The sequence below is a fragment of the Doryrhamphus excisus genome, chromosome 6 (genome assembly GCF_030265055.1).
Source record: "Doryrhamphus excisus isolate RoL2022-K1 chromosome 6, RoL_Dexc_1.0, whole genome shotgun sequence".
In the NCBI taxonomy this organism is placed as follows: Eukaryota; Metazoa; Chordata; class Actinopteri; order Syngnathiformes; family Syngnathidae; genus Doryrhamphus; species Doryrhamphus excisus.
In genome coordinates, this window is record NC_080471.1 from 4,724,598 (window position 1) to 4,733,886 (window position 9,289).

The window sequence follows — 9,289 nt, forward strand, 5'->3', positions numbered from 1 at the left end:
TTGTAAATAAAAAGAGTATAAATGTGACTATAGTCGTGTTTTGTCATGTCTACAGGGCTCTAATAATGCTTTGTTCATTTTAATCTGAAAAAAATCATTTGTCTACCCACCAACTATATGTGCTTTCTTAATTTTTAATTATTTGCCGTTTTATTATTATTATATTTATTTATTACTGATTGATTGATTTTCTTTATTCTTGTTCTTATTATGTGTAGAAAAATAAAAATGAAGATATTTGAGAAGAGTGGACTGTTGTATCAGAGCTTTTCTTGTCGAAAATTGGAACCAAAGCAAAGTTTATTAATTTTTCTGTTTTTAATAAATGCGTTTTTTTTTTTTTTTGGAAAACCTGATGAGGCCCAGCCTCGCTCAGACCCTAGCTCCAGTGGCCCCCAGGTAAATTGAGTTTGACACCAAAGTGACATGCCAAAGTTTCAGATATTGAGGTTTGCGCATTTGAAAGTGAGCCCTGAAAGAAGTTTGGGATGGCTCGAAACGCTCGGTTTCAGGGTGTTGCAAAACTGATGATGATTTGTGATGTCACAGAGGAGCAGGCTTCCTCATGGGTGCAACACACACTCATGAACATGGGCCAGTATGCAGCTGGACTAGCCGACAGCTGAAGTCTGACACCTTTCCAACGTTACTTGGTCATGTCGAAGAGTAAGAAGAGCAAGCAGTAAGTAACAATTTATCAGTGTCTGTGTTTATTTTGCAAAAGTGCTTGTCTGTGTAGCATTATAAAGTGTGCATACAGGGTGCCGGGTTGCTAATAGCCGTTTCAAACCACAATTAGTGGCTCTGCCCAAGTTATGAAACACTGGTAGTCCTGCATAAAAATGTAATGACCACATCAGACGTTACACATGCTGTAGAATTTCTGATGCTAAAATGCTAATGCTACTTACCATTGAGAGACATCTTGAAGTAACTCCTTTTCTCTCTTTCTCCTTTTCGAACTGTCCAGTCTCTACTTCCGGATCGGATTCGGGGTCCAACACATATGGCTGTATGTTAAAAGCCGACAATTCAAAAAGATGGATCGCCTTTTACTATCAACTACGATACTGTTTAACATTTCCTACAAAGTTGGGTTCGCAGCCAGTGGCACAACAAGTCCTTCTAAGTACTCAGGAGTGTGACCAACCACAGCGGAGTGGGCGTGTCTGGAGGCGAGCTGTGGGTGGAATACATTAAAACAGACCATTTTTGCTGGAAGCACGAAATTCAAAGCTGAATAGGTGTAGATTCTGGAAGAACTAGAAAGCGTTCTGGTTAAAGCTGGTTATTGTGTGTAGCTGCTCTATAGGATTCCACAACTCAATACAAAGGGCCAAAAAATGAGCATCATAGGTCCCCTTTAAGATATTTCTTGTTTATTTCTTGAGAGATACAAGAGCGCAACTTAAATATTTTCTAAATGTATTTTTTTATAGCGGCTGCACGGCAGACTTTTTGAATTATTAAAGATTGTGTTTGGTGTCGACATACTCCGAATAAACCTAAATATCTTTATTCTATGCAATATTTATGTTTGTTTGCCCCATAGAAATGATCAATTGTGTTGGTATGGTTTTAACAATATTGCAAGTTTTCTCCGGGAATTATGTCATATTAGACAAATATTTGATTGACCGATGAAATCATCTCTAATAACTTGAAAAAAAGCCACTGAGACCATTTTAAAACCAGCACAAACCTGTAAAAGTATTTTATTAAGATTTTTGCATTGGTGGGGCAACTTGACGCAGGTTTTAATAAGAATTAAATTTAATTAAATTTCACCTGGTATGTTTTTGGTACAGGGCGGCACGGTGATCGAGTGGTTACAGTGCAGGCCACACAGCTAGGAGACCAGAGTTCGATTCCACGCTCGGCCATCTCTGTGTGGAGTTTGCATGTTCTCCCCGTGCATGCGTGGGTTTTCTCCGGGTACTCCGGTTTCCTCCCACATTCCAAAAACATGCTAGGTTAATTGGTGATTCCGAAATGAATGTGAGTGTGAATGGTCGGTCATTGAGCGATCTGAAAGGTATACGTAAGGATGAAAAAGCATATCAGATAGAAAACAGCAGCAGTGGTCAACAGTTCATTGTTAGGGAGAACTGCACTTTGTTAGAGCTGAGCACTTTTAAATTCTCACGCCATTAATGGCCGCGCATCCTTGACTATAGCTGTTCCTTCGCTCTCTGCGCCGCAATTTACCACCTAATCCCCGACAAGGCCGGGTTTGTTTTTCCAGAGTTGTTAAGTGTGAAGTTTGTCAAACTGCGCAGAGGAAGGACAAGTTGATGTTTTGGCATTCACTGTTCTCGCTAAATTAATTTCCTTTTCAAACTTCCTGGCTCATCTAACTGGCTGAGCACTAATAGAGCCTTTAAAATAAAAATTATGAAAAAAAAGACTGACTGCATAACTGAAGGTCAAGCGTTATTGATTTGTTGTAGCACAATGCCACCCTGTGGTAGGATTGAGGGATGCTTCAACCTGCATCAATGATGGCAGACATGAAGGGTCCAGGATGAAAGGCCGGGCAGTAAAAAAGAGCATAAACATAATGTACGGATTTGATTGGAAGGCTTTTGTGACATAACTGGAATATACCAAACCATAATCATGTCTGTTAGGTGGAATACATAGGCTATGTTTATATATTCTGCTATGTTTACCTGCTAAGATTTTGCAAAAAGCTTCCAAAATGTACTTTCTTGTTCACATTGCAGCAAGTTCCCTTGCAAGCGCACCGAGACCCACCCATGAACCCGCCTTAAATTGTAACTTTCTTACAAATATTCCACAATGCAAGCATCATTTAAAAAGCACCCCCATGTATGTTTGTCCTTTGATTCATGAGCCAGGGATGTTATTCTCTCATACACCAACAAAAAAACAACTGACTCTGGTGATTAATGGAGCAGAAAATCATTAAAATGTAAACAGTGGCAGTTGTTGGCGCTCATTAGGGAGCTGACGGTGTGACAAGTGGCACTAATTAACCTCGGGAAGTGACCCGTGGCCCAATGGAACTGGAGTGGGGGAAAAACTCCCCACCTCCAGTCCCACGCAGCTCTGTCAAAGTTAAGTCACACGTGTTGTCATAAAAAAGGAGAGGAAACTACTAAAGTCTTCATGATTAATAAAACACAAATTGTGCTTCTTATAAGAGAAATAAATCAAACTCTGTAAACTCTGACAGTCAAACTCTGGCGGCCATTTGTTGCTAGGCAGAATTTATCGGGCTTGCCCCATTGGTCAACTCACATACCGCTAAGTCCTCGAAAAAACAGAACTATGAAGATCATACGACATGTAAAGTAATTTGTATAAAAATTAAAGGCATATTCTTAAGAAAGAAGGTCAAAGACAAAAAAGATGACCATTCAATCGAACTGCTGTTGTTTCGAATGAAACGTATTAATTCTCCAGGATGTGTTTTTCTATATCAACACTAGAGGGCACAATAAGCCTGTGGAAAAACATTACTTGACTTCCAAATCATAGCATAAATAATACAAGAGTAATGTATATTTTTACCGAAGTAGTACTGTATAGCCAAACCCATATACAATCACAGAAAAATCATCATACAAAATATGTGAAAATTGTATTTGAAACAAAAAAGTAAAATAATGAAACGATTACAATAACTCATCTCTGTGTGGCGTTTGCATGTTCTCCCCGTGCATGCGTGGGTTTTCTCCGGGTACTCCGGTTTCCTCCCACATTCCAAAAACATGCTAGGTTAATTGGCCACTCCAAATTGTCCATAGGTATGAATTAAAATGAATGAATGTATGGATTACAATAACTGTATAGAATTGGACTGTTTGGCGGAGGGGTTTGCAGCTGCGTTTCCGCGTGGCACAGGCGGAAGAAAAAGTAGTTTCACTAACCCTGTATCATTTCGACCAAATCTCAGTCATTTGGTTACTTTCCGCTGTGTTCCTGTTCATGACATACATTACCTCCATCCACTCAAATGACTGAAGTATGAAAATAACGACGGTTTGATTTGATAATCGACCGCAGAACAATGAGATCGGGGCTGTTTTGGTGATTCTCAGCGCTTTGTTTTTTCCATTGCCATGGTTCCAGAGTTGGTTTGGACAAAAGGGGTGTTTTTTTGGCTCAACATGTAAAAGGGACATATGATTCCGCCCGGTTTCGAACCGGGGACCTTTCGCGTGTGAGGCGAACGTGATAACCACTACACTACGGAAACGTGATACATTGGGAGAACACCAGCGATGACAACTCCCCTACCAATACAAACAAACGGTAAAGAGTTTAGATTTTGAATTGAGTATGCACACAAATTTAATTGGCGATTTGTGATTGATTAATGGTAAAATTATAAAAATAAAACATCCTCAAATTAATATAATTTTCTGAAAATGGATTTGTGTTGCAGTTGACATGATAACCTATTAAACATCAAAGGCATCGATTATACATTTCCGCGCCAAGTAAGGAATGAAAAGGACGACATGTTTCCGCCCGGTTTCGAATCGGGGACCTTTGGCGTGTTAGGCGAACGTGATAACCACTACACTACGGAAACGGCGTATATGGTGGGACCACCAGAGATGACAACTCTCCTACCAATACAAACAAACGGTAAAGTGTACAGATGTTCGCGCCAAATAAAATTTAAAAGGTTACTTGTTTCCGCCGGTTTCAAACCGGCGTCATTTCGCGTGTGAACGTGATAACTACTACACTACGGAAACGTTATGTGCTGAACATCACAGCAATTCATATTTTATATTTTCCGTAATAGTGACATAGTTTATTTAAAAGTGATAGTCCACATTTCAAGTGGTTTTTGCATGAAATTCACCTTTCAGTAAGAAAAGTAGCTATTGGCTGTCTAGTAACATGCTACAGGAAGAAAACATGGCTTTATAGTGCACAAACACTAGTACAGTTATTCTTGACGGTACAAATATTTTTACTCACTAAATCCCACAACGAGATGGTAAAACGCTAAAATTAATGTTATTTCCCGAAAATCGACGTGTGTAACATACATATGATAACCTATTAAATGTCAAAGGCATCGATCATACATTTTTGCGCCAAATAACGAATGAAAAAGACGACATGCCAAATAATATTCAAAAGGTACATTTGTTTCCGCCCGGTTTCGAACCGGGGACCTTTCGCGTGTTAGGCGAACGTGATAACCACTACACTACGGAAACGTTATTCATGAATTTAACACCAGCGATAACAACTTAATACAAACAAAAGGTAAAGCGTTGACATTTTCGCGCCAAATAATATTCAAAAGGTACATTTGTTTCCGCCCGGTTTCGAACCGGGGACCTTTCGCGTGTGAGGCGAACGTGATAACCACTACACTACGGAAACGTTGTGTAACAGTAGTAACAGCAGTGAGAGACGTATTAGAGGTGCTTTTTACCCCCGCCAAAAGAAAATATCGGAGTGACACTATAAATTGGATGGAAAAATTAAGGAAGAAAACATGCCTTTGTAATCCACAAACATCACCATAGTTATTCTTGACGGCACAAATATTTGTACTCACTTAATACCACAACAAGATGAGAAAAACCTCAAATTAATATCATTGATATTGGAGTGTCATTGGAGTAATGGAGTGCCTGTGGTGTAAAGACTGGCATAGCAATGTAATATTGGTCCGTGTGGCAACACCTACCTTGTTTCTGACATGTTGTAACATTTTTGGTTAGTGGTGTGCCACAAGATTTTTCCAATGGAAAAAACGTGCCGTAGCTCAAAAAAGGTTGAAAAACACTGGTGTAGAAGCTCAAATCGCAAAAGGCATCAGTTTTGGATTTTGGCGCCACATAAAATTTAAAAGAGAAAAAGTGTTTCCGCCCGGTTTCGAACCGGGGACCTTTCGCGTGTGAGGCGAACGTGATAACCACTACACTACGGAAACGTTACGTGTGACGCAAACATCAGAGATTACAGTTTGTCTTATTATTAAATATTTTGCTAAATAGTGACATAATTGATTTTAAAGCGATAGTCCACTTTTCCATGGGGGTTTTGTCATGAAATATATGAACTGAAGTCGTCCTGGATGTGTCTATTCTCTCTTTCACCACTAGAGGGCAAACGAAGTCTGTAAAAAAGAGTCCTCGGCGTCTTTCAGACTGTAGCACACGGGTGTCAAACTCAATCCCAAAAGGAGGCCAAAAACCAAAGCCTACTTTCTCCCTTAATAGATGGCCTTGTGTAAAAACGTGATTGGTCCTTAAACCCAATAACGGGTTGAGGTGATCAATTCAGGTTTGGATTTTTTTCTCCCTTAATAATAAAAAAATCATTTAAGTTTCATTTAAAACTGCATATTGTCTTCAGTTGTATTGTTGTTGAATAATATTTATATTTGTTTGATGATGTGAAACATTTAAGTATCACAAAAAATGCAAAAAATACACCACTGTATGAGTGAACGAAAAGGGAGCATATTTTCTTCTCTTAAAAAAAAAAAAAACAGAATTAAGGCTGCCCTCCTTCTAGCCAGATCAGCCTCATGACTGAATGGATGGAGGAGGAGCAACTGTGACATGTCTCTCCCTCTGTGTACGAAGGCAGCCTTGCTTTGGCGTGTTTTTAATTTTCCCACCTGCAAAACATGACTCGGGCCATCTTGCAGGGACACCTGCTGATGCCCAGGTGGAATACGCAGACTCACAATTCACTTGTCACCATATTGTCAGCATCTCCCTGAGGACTTGTTAATAAGTGTAACCCAGCCAAAGCTATTGTTTATGTTAATTAGTATTAAAACAAACAAAACGAAACAACAATGAAAGAGGTTTGTTTAAAAGTGTTAAAAGCCTTTAAAAGGTGTATTTGTATAAAACATAATCTGTATTTCATCATTAGTTTGAGGAGTTTTATTTTGTGTTGTTTTGTGTTAAAGGGCAGTGTTTTCTCTGTGTATTCTGTGACAGCATTTAAAGGGTTAACCCAGTGGGGACATAGTTGAGTGGGACACGAGCCCGGAGAAAAAGGAAGGAACGTGAGGTGAGCGACGTGGGGGGTGGCTAACGTGAGGTGTGCGAACGAAAAGGGACAGAGGCAGTCTGTATTTTCTTGATAAGCAGCTTTTCAAAACTTGTGTGTTTGGGGTTTTTTAATGATTGTTTCCACGACAGGCAGTAGAAGAAGACCATCGGCACGTTAACGGAAGAAAGGAACCTCCACAAGGCGTTTCGGTATCGTTTATTGTGCAACAAGTTAGCGCATGCTAACAGCTCTGCAGGCGTAGTCTAGAGGCTGTTCGCAACAAGTGAGCCGAGTGTGCTAGACTAGTTTAACTTCTCCAGTTAGACCTTGAGTGGGGTAGTCTGTTCGTTTTCATCGAGAAGACACAAAGAGGACAACCCAGATAGAGCTAACGACCAAGGCTTCCCGGCTACCGTAGCTTTCTGACAACGAGGGATGCAAGACTGTGGCTGGACATAAACATCAGTGGATCTGCTGTGTTCCTGCACGTGAGTGACTGACATCGGAATATACAGAGACACGTTTCTTTTAATTTGCTTTCCAAGGAGTGAAGGGGCCGTATTGGTTTTGGGCCACAACGAACACTAGCAACGACCAGGCCTGCAACGTAAAGTGTGGGGTTAACAAGGTGTTTAGCTTTGCCGGCTTTAGGGGACAGTGTCTGAGTGTGAGTGTGTGAGTGGTGTGTTGTGGGCCCACAAATTAGTATAGGTGTCTATTGACTCAAGTAACTGTAAGACCGGTGTTATTCCAGGTTGTAACGAAGGATGACATGTTATGTTATATTTTGGTAAAGACTATGTTCTTTTTTGACATTTGATATATTGCACAACTTTTGAATTAATTACTAAATAATTGATAATTATTTTTCGAAAAGTGGTGTTGTGTGAATTCATTTACTTACCTGTCTATTTCGTTTAGCACTAAGGATCTGCATACTTAAACAGTTAAAAGAAATTCAAAATAGTTAAAACTGAGTTGATCAGAATTAGATTAATTGATTTAAAAGAACCCAAAAGCCTCTCCTCAGTCACATGACTACGAGGGGACGCTACATAAAATGGAGGCACCGCTGGGATTGTTTTGGATTTCAAAATAAAACGTACTTAGGAAAAACATTGAGATAAAATAACAGTTTAAGTATTAAGTTAAACACCAAGCAGTGTTAATATGGATTTGTTATTACCAGAACTAGTGTCAGAGCTAAAGCGCTGGTGTCGTGGTGAGGGTTTAAGCGTGACTCATGCCCTGATGACCATTGTCCCAGAAGAAGTGGAGATGAGCAAAGTTGAAGAAACCCTGGAAACAATCAAGTGTCTGGGACGAGTGAGGGTCAGAGGAAAGAATTTCAGTGCAAGGCTGGATAGCCGTATGGTCTTGTGTGAGACCCGGGAGACAGTCAAGGATCCGAGTGTCCCTCCTGAAGTTGTGCCTATTGATGGTGGAGAGGCGTGGCCTATAATCATCGTAGGGGAAGTACAGGCAGCTGCTGAAGAGTTTAATGACAAACTGCAAGGGCTGTTAGTGGCAGAAGGAAAGACTATGGAGGACCTTAAGTCACTGTTTCACCGCACAGAACCATCCACAAGCTCCACTGAATCAATACTACGTGCCGTAGGTGATTTGTTGGACAAGACCACAAACCCCTCTGATGGTGGACACCACGTTCGTCTACGCATGTTCTCAGGAGCCTTACCTACTCCAACAGGTGAAGAACCCTTCGACCATTGGTTAGAACAAGCATGTATTATGGTAGAGGAAACTGACTGTTCAGACAAAGAGAAAAGAAGAAGACTAATGGCAAGCTTGAAAGGGCCAGCCCTTGGAATAGTGAAAGCAGTGCGACATGCCAGCCCTGACGCCACCCCAAAAGAGTGCTTGGACGCTCTCGAAAGTGCTTTTGGAAGTGCAGAGTCCGGTGATGACCTCTATTTTGCATTCCGTCTGATGCAACAGCAACCAGGGGAGAAACTATCTGATTTCCTCAGACGCCTAGAACGGTCTCTGGCGAAGGTGATACAGAGAGGTGGCCTGCCTGCTAGCAGCATGGATAGAGTCAGACTGGAGCAACTGCTGAGGGGTGCTACTGTCTCAGACCTGATGCTGATCCAGCTACGCTTGCGTGAAAGGAAGAGCGCACCGCCCAACTTTTTACAGCTCTTGAGTGAGATTCGTACTGAAGAGGGATATGAAGCGTCTAGGAAGAAGCTCAGTGCCTCAGTACGCCAAGTATACGCCGACCCTGAAGTGGATGGGAAACAAGCGGAGATCCAGAACT

At 40.9% G+C, this 9,289-nt stretch overlaps 5 non-coding genes across 5 annotated transcripts; all 5 read right to left on the reverse strand.

Annotated features, from left to right (window-relative positions):
- Positions 1-4,152: 4,152 nt before the first annotated feature.
- On the reverse strand, positions 4,153-4,225 carry trnav-cac (transfer RNA valine (anticodon CAC)). The gene has a single exon. It is a non-coding gene; the product is annotated as a tRNA-Val (tRNA).
- A 266-nt stretch (positions 4,226-4,491) lies between these two features.
- On the reverse strand, positions 4,492-4,564 carry trnav-aac (transfer RNA valine (anticodon AAC)). Its single transcript has one exon. It is a non-coding gene; the product is annotated as a tRNA-Val (tRNA).
- Positions 4,565-5,134: 570 nt separating this feature from the next.
- trnav-aac (transfer RNA valine (anticodon AAC)) lies at positions 5,135-5,207 on the reverse strand. Its single transcript has one exon. It is a non-coding gene; the product is annotated as a tRNA-Val (tRNA).
- A 96-nt stretch (positions 5,208-5,303) lies between these two features.
- On the reverse strand, positions 5,304-5,376 carry trnav-cac (transfer RNA valine (anticodon CAC)). Its single transcript has one exon. It is a non-coding gene; the product is annotated as a tRNA-Val (tRNA).
- A 483-nt stretch (positions 5,377-5,859) lies between these two features.
- trnav-cac (transfer RNA valine (anticodon CAC)) lies at positions 5,860-5,932 on the reverse strand. The gene has a single exon. It is a non-coding gene; the product is annotated as a tRNA-Val (tRNA).
- Between the last annotated feature and the right edge of the window lie 3,357 nt (positions 5,933-9,289).